Consider the following 17,169-nt stretch of genomic DNA (forward strand, 5'->3'; position numbering starts at 1 on the left):
AAGTGCAAGGTTGGAATTATGGAGGATGTTAGTCTAAGGGTACCGTCACATTTAGCGATGCACCAGCGATCCCGACAACGATACGACCCAGTCAGGATCGCTGGTGTATCACTAAATGGTCACTAGTGAGCTGCCAAACAGGCAGATCTCATCAGCGACATAGCATCGGTCGGCGGTCGTTACTTACCTGTCAGACGCGGAGATGAAGACGTCCTCCCGCCCGCGTCCACACATCACTCGTCAGTGCCAGCAGGAAGCGGCCGACGAGAAATGACCCAGGACGCTATCGCGCGATCAGCGAAAACCATCGGGGGAGCCGGTTGGAGGTAAGTATCACACATAGCGATATCGCTAGCAATATTGCTGCTGCGTCACAAAATCGGTGACGCTTTAGTGAAATCGCTAGCGATCTCGCTTAGTGTGACTGGGCCTTTAGGTCCGTTTCAGAACAGAGGGAACGTGTGTGGCAATAGACAGAGATGAGGGAGGAGATATAGGGTGGTGGAAAAATGTGGAGTGCTTTGTGGGTGAAAGATATGAGTTTATGTTCTATTCTGTAGTAAATAGGTTGTTAGGGCTGGCGGAAGGCACCAAATTATAAAATAGTAGTAGGTGCGTTCACAGGCCGGGGTCCACCGTGCAGAGGTGGTACACTGCTGCTAGGTAATGGCGGAAGAAGCGGTGAGAAAACAGTCACACGTGGGTTACGTCACCCAATGTGAACAGGAGCGAACTCAGTTAATGCACAGAGCCGCACAACCGCTGAACGTAGATGCCGGAGCCTGTTAAGCTCACAGAGCCCGGCCAAAAGAGCGCACAGTGTACGGCCACAGAACTCTACCCCAAGGACATGGGGTTAGAGTCCCTCTAGGCCCACTGAGCGCGGCGTCGCTGCCACGAGCGCCGCTATAGACGCTGGCTATGAGGTGTGGAGCAAGTGCACTGAGGCGTGCCGAGTCCCTGGTGAGGACTGATGCCTGACTCAACCTCTGACCTACCTACGCCTAAGCTTGGGTGCTAGCAGGCTAGGCTGTACAACACATGCGTACCAAGGGTAGGGGTTTCTTAATGAGTCATTCACCAGAGACATTCATACGTGCATAGATCACTCACTCCACATAGTCTGTAAATACAGTCTATCCTTGCGCATGACCGAGCGGCCATGCAAACCTTTTATAGCCGCGAGCGTCGGGGACCTTCCTGGCTTCTCGGATGGGCCAATCCGAGCATGAGCAGGACCTGAGCACGTGACCTTCGATCGTGACCTTCGATCTCCAATGGGAGATCACTCCACGGGCATGCTCAGTGGCCCTACATGGGGACTTAGTCCCTGGAGAATCTCGCTGCTGAGCAGCATGTATTGCCATAGCTGTGCCAGAGCTGGCAGCAGCAAGCAAACCCACGGAGCTGGTCTGGGCAGAGCGCCTGGACCGACGAGTTTGTTGAGCAACCTCCTCTGCAGCTGGAGAGGTATGGGAGACCGCTGGAAGTAAGGCTCGGGATTCCCGCTGTGCAGCGACAGAAATCCGATGCCTAACATAGGCAACCAGTACAATGACTAACACAAGGTGGAGGCATTAGTGTAGCACCTGGACAGAAATACGACCCTGGCTGCCATATTCAAGACGGATTGGAGATGAGAAAGTTTGGTTAGAGGAAGTATCATAGTAGAAAAAGACAGCAGGATGGCACTCACTGTTCACTTGAAATGATTCACTGTTGAAGTGCATTGTGCACGAAACGGCTGTCGTCCGTCTTTTTGCATTTCTCCCGTGCCATTGCCTATGCTTTATTAATATGAAATAAAGTGAATCATTTCAAGTGAACGGTGAGTGCCATCCTGCTGTCTTTTTCTACTATGATATTTCATGTTTTTTCTTCACATGGATAGAGCACCCGTTCAGCAAGGGTTACAGGTGTCACACTGATAGCGGTTATAAGTGACTTTGCGGGTATTTCTTTCTCAGGGACAGTGCTGGAGGTTTCTTTTTTCTTTGACTGACTATTGGTTAGAGGAAGACTGATCAATAGAGAGTTTCAGTAGTCCAGACGAGAAAGAATAAGCGCAGCAGTAAGAGTTTAACAGTTTCAAAGGTGAGAGAAGGTCGGATTCTGGAGATGTTTTTAAGATGCAGGTGACATGAGAGAGTGAGTGATTGGATATAGGCAACAAAGAAAAGTTCTGTGTCAAATATAACTCGAAGACAGAGGGCATTATGGTTGAAACCTCCAAAGTAATTTCAATGTCAGGTAGAGTTAGGTTAGTAGATGGGAAAAACACAAGAAGCTCAGTTTTGGAGAGATTCAGTTTCAGATAAAGGGAGGACATGAAGGTAGAAACAGTGGACAAATATCAGAGGAGGAAGTGTACAATTGGTTGTTAACAGTGTAGAGATGATGCTGGAACCCAAATCTACTGATGGTTTGTCCAATAGGGGTGGTGTATAGAGAGAAGAGAAGGGGGCCTACGATTGAGCCCTGGGGAACCCCAATAGTAAGGGGACGAGGAGAAGAGAAAGAGCCAGCAAAAGATACAGTGAAGGAGCAGTCAGAGAGGTAGGAGGAGAACCAGGAGAGCATGGTGTTCTTGAGGTCCATAGAGTGGAGCATAGTGAGGAAAACTGCTGATACACAGTGTCAACTGCAGCAGAAAGAGCCAGGATCCAGGATATCCTGTGGATATGCACTAGATGAGAAAACCCCTTTAACTCCAGTGATAGTGCCTTAAAGATTTAATTAGAGGCTCTTTAGTATTACAATTTGCAGCAAATTTATTAGCCAAAAAAAAAAACTTTGGGGGAAAATTCGTCAAAGCTGGCAAATTAGAATTTCAAACGATCCACCCTACTCTCTCCCACACTTATACATTTATAACATCTGCTATGGATATGAGAAAGATGAGAATAACCCTTTAATTCCAGTGATTGTGCCTTAAATATTTACCAAGTAAGTTGCTTACTTAATTGTAGACATCAGCAGAGCGGTCAAATGATCAAACATTTTTGTCATATATAATTAATATTTGTGAAACACACCTTACAGGTTTTCACAACTCGTTCTCCTGCAATATATCACTTGTGTTCTTTGCTCAGCCAATGACCTTCGGCTACCTTGCACCTTCATTAAATCCACTCATGTCTACACTCAATCACTTCACTCACTGGACTTGTTTTTCTTATACCAATATTATGCTTCTGGCAATCCCATCTTGAAGATTTATCCAATTTCCTCAAGTAGACTCATGTCACATACAGTTCTTCCCATACCTTGACCCACTCACACACACTCTTGACCCACTCACAGATATCTCTTCACACAGATCCACAATTCCTATATTGGTATATAAACTATACATTTTCAGGATACTTGATGGTACTGTGAATGTAACACTGCCCTCAATCTGCTGCATCGATCCTTTTGCATGGGGACGCATGGTCATTAGGCAATTTTTAAGTTGTCATTAGATACAAACTGCACTGTCCAACATACACTGTAATTGGTCTTAAAAATCTCTCAGGCCCTATTCTAAAATGTGTGAAAAAATATCAAATTTTTGAAAAATAAATTCTTCTGATAGAATGCCGGAGTTTACGGGAAAATGTGAAACATAGGAGAGTAAATAGACAATGCAGCTGCACAATATTTAGAACAGGAAGAGGATCAATAATAAAAACCATTCCCTGTGCTAAGAGATAATAGAAATACAGATAAGGATGTTCTGGTGGAGTTTGATAATGTGACATAACAATATATATTGTTAGTGTCACCACATTAAATGTTGTGATGGACTCCCTGGGGTTTCTTTTCTACGCCAGAAGCTGGATGACATTTTCATCCTAGATTTACCTACTAATCCATTTTAAATAAATAGAATAATGGAAGTATATTTAGATATTTGCTGTGGACCCATTATTCTTAATTATTTCTTGTCATTACTAGGATTTGTGGGATGTTCTTTTATTGAGCCTGACAGTTTGTCACATCAAATAAAAGTAATCTTAGAGAATGGTTTTGGGATGTTTTATGCTATATTCCCACACTGAGTATTCAGCATTCTCGATGTTGCTGATTTTCTTGCATCTTTTAGCTGAATTAGGTTGCTTGCATTTTTATCAAGTTTTGTCTCTTTTAGGTATGTTGCATTATTGGCTTTGACAAAACTTTATTGATACAGTTGTTTGCGGATTGCAGGCGTTTCCACATCTCATACAATTCTATAGGGAAGAGCAAGCAGATAAAACTCAGCGGACCCGCAAGAGAAACTGACATGTTGCGGCGTGTAAACACGAACCGCAAGTCAGTTTACTCTAAAAAAAGGACAGAGAAGATGAGCTTTGTATAAGTCCCCTACACTTTGCTTGAACTGTAAGATGATGCGTTTTTTTTCTGCAAAAATACACAAAATCAAATACTCACCAAAAACTTATCATGTGAACTAAAATAGGATAAAAGGATATTTTATTTTTTGTCATGGGGCTAGGAAGTGACAGACAGATAACTGCTACCTTCCTGTTCTGCCCGACACTGGCTAAGAGTGGTCACAAGCTGCTCCTGTCAGCGAATCTGCTGCTTCATTTCCCCTCATATCAGCAAAGAAGCTCTTTCTCTTACATTACTGCCAATGTCATGCTGATTGACAGCCGGCTCCTCACAGTTAGGAAGCAGGGAGCCGGCTGTCAATCAGCATGATATCGGCAGTGTCACCCCGTCAGTAAGCAGAGTTGAAGGGAAGCAGCTGCTCTGTTGATGTGATGGCAACAGAAAAGGCTGAATCACCAGCAGGAGCGGTCCATGACTGCTGTAAGCTGGCAGAGATCATTGCCGAGTAGTGTACTCAGTAGTGTACATAGTTACCAATTACCTGCCTGTAAAAAAAGAAATCAAATAGTCCAACATAAGCCCTTTAGCCTTAGCCTTCCCTGCCCCAGGATTCTCTAAATTCGTTTTTTTTATAAGTGGTGGCATAAGGTACTTGCTGAATTTGGTAGTGATGCAAAGAACTAAGGTTTATGGAATAAGTGTGAAAAAAAATTATCTTTGTTTCTTTGTAATAAGTATATCTGCAACTTCTAGGTCTAAAATGGTTAACAGTGGAAAATACAAAGCAGTAGAGGGCTGTTGCAGCTTTCAGCCATAGTGGTAACAGCTGCGTGTGAGCACGGGTTTACATTAGATCATCTGGGAGTTATCCCTAGATGTAGTTGTGTGTAGGACCTTTAGTCTTCACCCTACCGTTGTAATATCACATTCTAATTTTGACAAAGTTCTTGCTAAACACATCTTAATGTGCATCCGGGAAAAAAATGCAAACTTACAAAACTATTGCAGCTGCCCAGGACAAAGTGGAAATTACTCACTAATTTGTGCCTTTCATCTGCTTCCTCTGTTTCCTAACTAACAGATTCTCATCATTAGCCAAATACTTTGACACTGATATTTTGAACTATTTTTAAACCGAGACCATTCAGTAGGCAGCCGTGAAATCCATAAGTGGAAAATGAGTTTATGAGCAAAACCGTACTGCAGTATTAAGCCTTATGTGCACAGATGGGTCTAAGTGGTTGCATCTATAATGCAATATGCATTTTATCTGACCAGTGAATTGCTAAGTGACCAGGGCATGCATATGAATATATCTACTGGTGCTAAATTCATTGCCATTAGGTGCATGAATAATTCTGCACCGGAACATTTGTGTGACTGCTTTATTAAGGAACAGTGAATATGTCGATATCATTTGTTAATGATTCATTTATAAGGCTCTGTCATGTGCCGTGATGCACATAGAATATTTCACTCACAAGAGGCCTACATTGAAGTTCATAATCTTCATTTCCAATCTCAAGATCTCAAACATAACGGCTAGTGCCAATTTCATGCAGCTACTGAAACCAGCACAATGATTTGGAAGCATGAAAGGAAATGGAAGATGTTTCCCCTTCGCCTTCAAATAAAAAAAATGATTTTTAACAACATATTTTGGAACACAACCAACCTGAGCACTTTACATCACCGTAGCAGAGTTTTTTCATTTTTTTTTATTTTAGTTGTTTTTTGAGCCACTAATTATTTTACTTATTATTATTATTTTTATTGTTATAATTAAGCTTTTTGCTTACCAAGCAATCTATATGTTGTCCTATTGTCACGTCAACCTTTCATAGCAAATTCAGGGCAATAATTTAACATTTCAGTGTGAAGGGAAGTTAACGTTGCATTACAACAGGTTCCTCTAAAACAACTTTCACACATCAGGTTTTTTCCGACAGGCAGGATCCGGCTATTTTTAGAAAAACCGGAACTGGCGAAATCTCCCTCTGGAACCTGTTTTTTCTCATTGACTTGTATTAGCGCCGGATCGCTCCGCATGGCCTCCCTTTTCTTCCGGCTAAAATTTTGATTCCGGCGTCTGGAAAAAACATCTCAAGTAACCTTTTTTGTCTGCGGCGCTTTTTGCTACAATGCAAGTCTATCTGCGCCGGAATGCGCCGGATCTGGAAAAAGATGGATCCGGCCACCGGATCCGGTTTTTTAAGTCTGAGCATGCTCAGATCCAGTTGGCCAGCCCCCAGGAAACAGATATAGTGAGGCCCTCATCCATTACCAGCCAGCTAGAGGGATCTGGTGGAAAAACGGATCAGTTTCATCAGTTTTCCACAATTTACGCCGGATTTGTCACTCCGCCGCAATGATGGATCTTGCCTGTCAGAAAAAATTTGATGTGTGAAAGTAGCCTAACACATTTACCCTGCTCTATGCACTGTATAAAATCGGTACATTCAGTAAGGGGAATATGTGATCAGAAAATGACCAATTGCTTAAATCAGGTTTTTGTTTTCCATGTATTTTTAAACATTTTTAGCAATTTTTTTTTAATAACACCATATATATTAAAATACAAAATTAATAATCCTACAGCATTCATATTGGACACTGGGACTAATTTAGACTCTGACTTCCAGTTCTTTCAAAAAGGCTCCTTATTATCCATAGCAGAATAACAATGACTGATAACACCTCTATATACAGCTAATATTAGAAGATCACCATTGACAATAGGCGATGTCTCAGCTGACCCTGTTCCTTCTCCCTTCACAATGAACTTTGCACACGCTCACTAGCTGCTTCTATTCAAAAGATAGGGACAGAGTCTGTCCATTGTGGCTAACGTTCACGTATTTTTTCTTGAAACAACAGGAATTTAGAGTTTAAAAATGTGTCAGATCAAAAATAAAAGACCAATGTCAAGGATAACAACCGGGAAGGTCACAGAGATCCCACCACTGTTACCAGTTTGCCACAGATGAAACCGAAGAGATCATGGAGATCTCACCGCTGCCACCAGTTGTCAGGGTAAAGCAGTTCCACTGCCTCCCATCATTAGGTCAATTATGCAATTCAGTGACAAGTAGTGATGGGCGAGCCCCCCCAATGATCGAGATCGGCGGGTTCACCCAAATTTTTTTATGTAAAGTTTGAGTTCGAGGCCGGAGATGGCGTGAACTTGCATCTGAACCCCGAGCTTGGACTTTACAGATATGGGATGGGGTGGGGGGGAAGGGCTGTAAAAAAAAAGCATAAAATTAATAATAAACATTATAATTATACTTACCTGTCCAGCAATGTGTCCTCCTGTTCCGCTGTCTCCCGGCCGCATCTGCTTCTGGGGCCGCTCATTAACTTCCGCCGGTATTCACTGCACTCGGCGAGTCAGCAGTCTTTGGCTATAGTGTTCGTGCAGTGATGTCAGGATTTACCCCAGTGACGTCACCGCACAAACACTGCCGGAAAAAGCTGAAGACTGCCAAGTGCAGTGAATATTGTTGGAAGTTAATGAGCGGCCCCAGAAGCAGATGTGGCCGGGAAACAGCAGGATGGGAGGACGCGTCGCTGGACAGGTGAGTATAATTATAATGTTTATTATTATTTTTATGCTTTTTTTTACAGCCGGCCCTGGACCGGAACTGTAACATGGGTTTCCCATGGAAAACCGTGTTCGGGACCTTGTGTCCAAACACTATGTGTTCGGTTTGGGTCCAGAACTTTACAGTTCGGGTTCGCCTATCCCTAGTGTCAAGTGATCAATGAGGTCATGGCTGCTTTCACTACTAGGCTGGTAATTGGGGAAAGTGAGAGCATAGTATATACACCTCCAATTCCAACGGTCACTGCAAACTCCACAATAACAAAAAGAACAACTAGCTGCCACCACCAATCATTTATGAAGGCCTAATGGACATCCATGAGAGAATAGCATATGGCCTCAGGGGTGCAGTTTACAGAGTAAGTGGAACAGATCTATTAAAATTTATATATTTAATCCAAAAAGGTAATCAGTATTTATAAAAAAAAATATACAAAGATGTTACAAAATTAGAACAAAACAATATGGTACAATTGTGCTCAAAAGTTTACATACCCCGACAGAATTTTTGCTTTCTTGGTCTTTTTTCAGATAATATGAATGATAACAACAAACCTTTTTCTCCACTCATGGTTTGTGGTTGGGTGTAGTTTATTATCAAACTACAGTGTTTTCTCTTTTTAAATCATACAGACAACCCAAAACATCCAAATGACCCAGATCAAAAGTTTACATATGCTGGTGATTTTGGCCTGATAGCATGCACAGAAGTTGACACAAATGGGTTTGAATGGCTGCTAGAGGTAACATCCTCACCTGACCTGTTTGCTTGAGGGCATAAAAGCTGAGTGAGTTTCTGGGATCCAGACAAACTCTTGCATGTTTTATCCAGCCACTCATGTTTCTGGATTGTGAGTCATGGGGAAAGCAAAAGAATTGTCAACAGATCTATGGGAAAAGGCAGTTGAACTGTATAAAACCGGAAAGGGATACAAAAAAGATATCTAAGGAATTGATAATGCTAGTCAGCAGTGTTCAAACTGTGATTAACCTATGGAAAATCAGGGGCTCTATAAAAACAAAACCATGGTCAGGTAGACCAACAAAAATTTTGTCCACAACTGCCAGGAAAATTGTTTGGAATGCAAAGAAAAACTCACAAATAACATCAGTTGAAATACTGGACTCTCTGAAAATTAGCGGTGTGGCTATTTTAAGATGCATAATAAGGAGCTGCATGGTCGAGTCACCAGAATAAAGCAGTTACTGTGCAAATGCCAGATAGCATCTCGCCTACAATATGCAAAACAGCAGAAAGACAAGTCTCAAAACTTCTGGAACAAGGTAATTTGGAATGATAAGACCAAAATTGAACTTTTTGGCCACAGCCATAAACGTTACATTTGGAGAGAAGTCAACAAGGCCTATGATGCAAGGAACACCATACAAGCATGATGTTTTGGGGATGTGTAAGCTACAAAGGCACAGGAAACTTGTTCAAAGGTGAAGGAAAGATGAATGCAGCACGTTATCAGTAAATACTGGAGGCAAATTTGCAATCACCAACCTGGAAGCTGCTCATGGGATGTACAGTACTTGGACATTCCAACATTACAACGATCCAAAACACAAGGCCAATTCGACCTGTCATTGGCTACCGCAGAAGAAAGTGAAGGTTCTGGAGTGGCCATCTCAGTCTCCTGACCTCAATATCATTGAGCCACTCTGGGTAGATCGCAAGCACGCAGTTCTTGCTAGACAGCCCAGGAATTTACAGGAACTGGAGGCTTTTTGCCAAGATGAGTGGGCAGCTTTACCATCTGAGAAAATAAAGAACCTCAATCACAACTACCACAAAAGATTTCAAGCTGTCATTGATGTTAGAGGGGGAAATACACGGTATGAAGAAATGGGGTATGTAAACTTTTGATCAGGGTCATTTGGATGTTTTAGGTTGTCATTATGATTTTAAAAAGAGAAAACACAGTAGTTTGACAGTAAATAACTTCACCCAACCACTAACCATGAGTGGAGAAAAAGTTTTGGTGTTATCATTCATGTTCTCTGAAAAAGGCTAAGAAAGCAAAAATTCTGCCGGTGTATGTAAACTTTTGAGCACAACTGTATATACAATTACAAATAATAAAACAGCAATAATGAAAATGACTAAACCTGATGTCATGGAAATGGCTCAGTGCTAAGGGGAGGGAGCTACTCCTTATGAAAGAATGGACAGAACCACAGCAAGCGATTTCTTCCAGGACTGACAAAGGATCAAAACCAATTTCTGCTTTTTATTAGATCAAAGTTACACTCACATACCTCCCCTTGATGAGATCATGTGGGGGCTGTTTGTCAGATATGCTATGCCTTTCAGAATTTTATGAGCTCCCCAACTTACAGGATATCTTTGCCCCTGGAGGTCGCAGGTGGTAGATATCATCATCATGCTATGCTTCCTATCGCGATTTTTGCCCTCTAATAGAAATTAAATATGTAAAGAATAATCTATTGGATATTAAGTTGTAGAGGTTGCGATGGCTCTACGGTGATGTGAGTGAATGCGTTCTGTTCATCACGCTGCAACAATGCCAAAAGTATATCTCCCATAAATACTGGACTGATGCAAACCCCAATATTCAGACCTGTACACCGGAGACAGCATTTAACTGCAACTATCCAGTTTTTCTTTGAAGAGAGGAAGCTCTTTGGTTTGCAAGCGTACTTACCTGCCTCTGCATAAATAAATCTCAGTCTTGTTGTCTCGTTCAGGAAAAAACAGAATGGTATACAGGGCCTAGATTAGGGTTATACCACAAGGAACAAGGACCAATAAAATTTTACTTTTAATTGTGATCATTAAAAAACAACATACCATTTTCTATTTTCTAATATCCTAAGATTCTAATATGGCTAGTTAGGTAGTCCAGGTCGAATATTAACCCCTAGAGGTATTTTTGGTTTTGCATTTTCATTTTTTCTCCGCGTCTTCGCAGAGCCATAACTGATTTATTTTGGTCAAAATGGCCATGTGAGGACTTGTTTCTTGCGGAAAGAGTTGTACTTTTGAACATCACCATTGGTTTTACCATGTCATGTACTTGAAAACAGGAAAAAATTTCAAGTATGGTGAAATTGCAAAAAAAGTGCATTCCCACGCTTGTTTTTTGTTTTGGTTTATTTACTAGGTTCACTAAATGCTAAAACTGACCTGCCATTATGATTCCCTAGGTCATTACGAGTTCAATGACACCAAACATTTCTAGGTTCTTTTTTATCTATATGATGAAATAAAATTCCAAACTTTGTTAAAAAAAATTGCTTAATTTTCTGATACCCGTAGCGTCTCCATTTCTTGTGGTCTTGGGTTGGTTGAGGGCTTATTTTTTTGCGTGATGAGCTGACATTTTTAATTATACCATTTTGGTGCAGATATGTTCCATTGATCGCCTGTTATTGCATTTTAATTCTGGCGTTTTGACTTTTTTTCTCGCTAGCCCATTTAACGATCAGGTTAATTCTTCTTTTATTGATTGGGTGATTATGAATGCGGCGATACCAAATATGTGTATGTTGTATTTTTTTGTTGTTTCATTTTGAATGGGGCGAAAGGGTGGTGATGGTGAGGATTTAAACTTTTATTTATTTATTTATTTTTTTAAACAATCTTTATTGAGCAATGATAAGTAAAAATTTTACAGTACTTTGACTATTAAACAGTGTTTTATAACTATAACCAATTTCCCCTCCCTCCCCACTCCCAGGGCACACATCCGCATTTTCAAAAAATAACTTTAATCCACCTTAACCGGAGTTCTGCCATCAATCTGCTCTCTCCTGTACGAATCTGTAAATTGGAAGCAGTCATGAAACGCCTGGCATATAGATCGTGTCTGAGTAATAATAAGAGAATACCATGTAAGAAAAAAACCTTTAGTGTGTTTTTCTTTATTTAATATGGACTCTATCCAATCCATCCTGAAAAGATAGGCTACCTTTGAAGAAATGAAGTTCAAAGAGGGGGTACTATCCTGTGCCCATAGATGCATTATACTTTTGTGAGAAGGTGCCACCCACACGAATAGAACACGACGTTGCTGAACAGAAAGCCTCACCAATTGATCGTGGGAGAATGTTGAATATGGCCCACTCTGGAGAAAGAGAAATATTTATACCAAAATTTTTTTATTTTTTTATATTTTTAAAACCTTTTTTTTACTTTTGGCATGCTTCAATAATCTCCATGGGAGACTAGAAGCTGACATAATTCGATCGGCTCTGCTACTTACAGGCGATGATCATTTCACCTGTATGAAGCAGAATTACTCACTTGCTATGAGAGCTGACCACTGAGTGGCACTTATAGCCAGCCGGCAGTGATAACCATAGAGGTCTACAGGAGACTTCTGGTTGTCATGCCAACCCATCGGTGACCCGCGATCACGTGACGGGGGTTACTGGTGGGCAGATTTCTGGCATGATTGTTGGAAGCGCATGTTTTCTCGTGACATATTGCACTTCATGTTAGTGGTAAAATTTCATTCAAATAACTTGCGTTTATTGTGAAAAAAATGGAAATTTGGCCAAAAATTTTGAAAATTCTGCAATTTTCCCAATTTGAATTTTTATGCCCTTAAATCACAGAGATATGGCACACAAAAAACTTAATAAATAACATTTCACATATGTTTACTTTACGTAAGCACAATTTTGGAACCAAAATTTTTTTTGTTAGGAAGTTATAAGGGTTAAAAGTTGACCAGCGATTTCTCATTTTTGCAACGGATTTTATTTTTACGGACCACATCACATTTGAAGTCACTTTGAGGGGTCTATATGATAGAAAATACCCAAAAGTGACACCATTCTAAAAACTGCACCCCTCAAGGTGCTCAAAACCATATTCAAGGAGTTTATTAACCCTTCAGGTGCTTCACAGTAATTTTTTGAATGTTTAAAAAAAATGAACATTTAACTTTTTTTCACAAAAAAATTGCTTCAGGTCCAATTTTTTTTATTTTACCAAGGGTAAAAGGAGAAATTGGACTGCAAAAGTTATTGTGCAATTTGTCCTGAGTACGCTGATACCTGATATGTTGGGGGGAACCACTGTTTCGGCACATGGCAGAGCTCAGAAGGGAAAGAGCGCAATTTGACTTTTTCAATACAAAATTGGCTGGAATTCAGATTGGACACCATGTCACGTTTGGAGAGCCCCTGATGTCCCTAAACAGTGGAAACCCCCCACAAGTGACCCCATTTTGGAAACTAGAGCCCCCAAGGAACTTATCTAGATGTGTGGTGAGCACTTTGAACCCCCAAGGGCTTCAGAGAAGTTTATAATGTCCGGGCATGAAAATAAAAAAATCATATTTTTTCCACAAACATGAACTTTTAGGCCCCAATTTTTTATTTTCCCAATGGTAACAGACGAAATTGGACCCCAAAAGTTGCTATCCAATTTGTCTTGAGTACGCTGATACCCGATATGTGGGAGAAAACTACTTTATGGGGACACATCAGGGCTCGGAAGGAAGTAGTGACGTTTTGGAATGCAGACTTTGATGGAATGGTCTGCAGGTGTCATGTCGCGTTTGGAGAGCCTCTGACGTGCCTAAACTGTTGAAACTCCCCACAAGTGACCCCATTTTGGAAATTAGACCCCCCACAGAACATATCTAGATGTGTGGTGAGCACTTTGAACCCCCAAGTGCTTCACAGAAATTTACGCCTGGGCGTGAAAATAAAAAAATCATATTTTTTTCCACAAAAATGATATTTTTTCCCCCAATTTTTTATTTTCCTAAGGGTAACAGGAGAAAATGGACCCGAAAAGTTGTTTTACCAATTTGTCTTGAGTAGGCTGATACCCCATATATGGGGGTAAAACACTGTTTGGGCACATGGCACAGCTTGGAAGTGAAGGAGCACCATTTGACTTTTTCCGCGCAGAATTGGCTGGAATTGAGATCAGACGCCATGTTGCATTTGGAGAGCACCTGATGTGCCCAAACAGTGGAAACCCCCCAATTCTAACTCCAACTCTAACCCCAACACACCCCTAACCCTAATCTCAGCCATAACCCTAGCCCTAACCCTAGCCCAAACCCTAATGAGAAAATGGAAATAAATACATTTTTTTTAATTTTATTATTTTTCCCTAACTAAGGGGGTGATAAAGGGGGGTTTGATTTACTATTTATAGCAGGGTTTTATTTTTGGCAGCTGTCATACGCTAAAAGACGCTTTTTATTGTAAAAATAGTTTTTGCATCACTACATTTTGAGAGCTATAATTTTTCCATATTTTGACCCACCGAGCCATGTTAGGTCTTATTTTTTGCGGTACGAGTTGATGTTTTTACTGGTACCATTTTCGGGCACGTGACATTTTTTGATCGCTTTTTATTCCGATTTTTTCGACGCAGAATGAACAAAAACCAGGATTTCAAGAATTTCTTTTGGGGGGTGCGTTTACACTGTTCCACATGCGGTAAAATTGATAAGGCAATTTTATTCTTCGGGTCAGTGTGATTACAGCGATACCTCATTTATGTCTTTTTTGGCGCTTTTATGCAATGAAAACAATTTTATATAAAAAATAATTATTTTTGCATCACTTTATTCTGTGAGCTATAACTTTTTTATTTTTTTGCTGATGATGCTGTGTGGTGGCTTGTTTTTTGCTGGACAAGATAACGTTTTCAGCGGTACAAATGGTTATTTATATCCGTCTTTTTGATCGCGCGTTATTGCACTTTTTGTTCAGCGGTATGATAATAAATCATTATTTTTTGCTTTGTTTTTTATTTTTTAAGGGGTTTGCTAAGAGGGTTAACTAATGGGACAGTTTTATAGGGTGGGTCGTTACGGACGCGGCGATACCAATATGTGTACTTTTATTGTTTTTTTTTATTTCCAAAAAATGAATTTATTAGGGAATATTTTTTTTTAATTAATTTAGCGATTTTTTATAAATTATTTTTACACTTTTTTTTTTTTTTACTGTATTACATTGTCCCAGGGGGACATCACTGTCATGTGACAGATCGCTGATTTGTCACAGGCAGTGCAGAAGGCTTCCTCGTGCCTGCGCTTTGCAGGCATGAGGAAGCCGACTCCTTGCAGGCCCCCGAAGGTCCCCGCCGCCATTTTGGATCCGGGGACCTGCAGGGAAGGAAACCGGGGACCTGCACATCGCGCTGCTCTGGGGGGCTAAGGGAAGCACGGATGGAGCCCCCTCCCTGCCGATGCCTCCCTAAACCCCCGGTACACTGCGATCGTGTGCCAGGGGTTAACGTGTCGGGGCGGTCCGTGACCACCCGTGACACATAATGCTGGGTGTCAGTTGTGATAATCAGCTGACACCTGGCCGCGATCAGCGGCACTCACCACATGAGCGCCGCTGATCGCTATGACGTACTATCCCATCCTTGGGAATTAAGTCCCAGGGCACACGGACGGGATAGTACGTCATATGGCAGAAAGGGGTTAAACAGGTTTGAAGAGATGTGTGTACTCACTGCATATCAATTAGCTGTAGAAGATATAGTCGTATAGATCAGTAATATACCTTATATGGAGTTAGCAGTCATGTCCATATTTAATGAGCACTCCACTCAGTACAATAAAATGAAAGCTATAACTCATGTGACGTTATCAGTCTCCAAAGCTAAGCCCAATGAATAGAATATGGATATGTAAGGTATCTTAACTAGAAATAATAGTTCTATGCATAAGTATTTCACTGAGCCAAAAAACAGTTGCATGAGGTTATTAGTCCAATCACAACCGCAATTGGTAAATTGCAAAATAAATAACACACAAACACTGATATAGGGAATTATCTTTGAGCATTCCATTGGGAGAGATGCTGTCCACATGGCGGGAGCTGCCTGAAGCTCTGCCCTATAGCTACTAATCCCCCGATGAGCCCCTTGGCAAAACTGAAAAGGGGGGGGAATGCGGCGGGATGGGGTACTCAACTTGAGATAAGTGACAACCTGTCATTTTTCCTAAATGCTGTCATTGGATTGGATTTTAATCTTATTGAATATGGATTATATCCATGTCTGATGTCTTATATAGCTTGGGGGTTGCCCATTGATTGGTAACTCCCTATATCATTGTTGGTGTGTTTTTTATTTTGGCATTTACCAATTGCGATTGTGATTGGACTGATAACTTCATGCAATTGTTTATTTGGATATCTGACTGCGCCCTAAGTGTAATAGATCTCCTAGTTGCCCTCAGGTTACTGGCCTCAGCATTTACTCCCTCACTTGGATCAGCATCGAGGTCTCTCCTAGCAGAGGATCCTTTTCCAGTATCCCTCTAGAGATGTTGGTCTCTCCGTCTCCAAAAGGATCCACATGAAAGTCTCTCTCCAGGTCTCTCTAAGTAATACCTGAATTAAACGAATATTGTTAAATGTGCATAACATTTACAAATTACTAAAATATTTTGACTGATCAAAGCCTCCTTGATCTAAAAATAACCCCTCTCATCCCAGGTCCGAGAAGGTCCACTTCAAGCTCATATAAGCCGTAGGGTAACTTTCCCCATGTCAGCATTTTGGTGTCTCATTTGTGAAGGGGGCTGGTTGGCAGGCTTTTTCAATAACTAAGGAACTTCCTTACTCTGTCACAGCGGATGCATAAAGAGAGAAGGGTGCTGACTTAGCTATAGAAGTGAGCAATGTACGTACTGCACTAATGATGTCCAGATACAGGAAACCCTGTGTCAAGCACAGGCCAACTATGAACGTGCTTGGGTATGGGGTAGGAGCAAATAACATCAGATAGAAGCATCCTTGAGTAATTATTGTTTTTTTGTTTAAAAAAGTACAAAATGGCTACAATAAATGACGTTCTGCTAGTGAATCATTTAAGCAACCATTATATTTGTGTGGTACTTGATTTTCTTATTATTGATCATTCTGTTTATGGCTATTATATAGATATATACAGTGGGTATTTAAAGTATTCAGATCCCTTTAAATTTGTCACACTTTGTTTCATTGCAGCCACTTGGTAAATTCAAAAAAGTTATTTTTTTCTCATTAATGTACACTCTACACCTCATCTTAACTGAGAAAAACAAAAATGTAGAAAATTTTGAACATTCATTAAAAAAGAAAAACTGAAATATCACATGGTCATAAGTATTCAGACCCTTTGCTCGGTATTGAGTAGAAACACCCTTTTGAGCTAATAGAGCCATGAGTCTTCTTGGGAATGATGCAACAAGTTTTTTCACAACTGGATTTGGGGATCCTCTGCCATTCTTCCTTGCAGATCCTCTCCA

This window comes from Dendrobates tinctorius, unplaced genomic scaffold (genome assembly GCF_039654945.1).
Source record: "Dendrobates tinctorius isolate UK_male_01 unplaced genomic scaffold, ASM3965494v1 ptg000091l, whole genome shotgun sequence".
Taxonomy (NCBI): domain Eukaryota; kingdom Metazoa; phylum Chordata; class Amphibia; order Anura; family Dendrobatidae; genus Dendrobates; species Dendrobates tinctorius.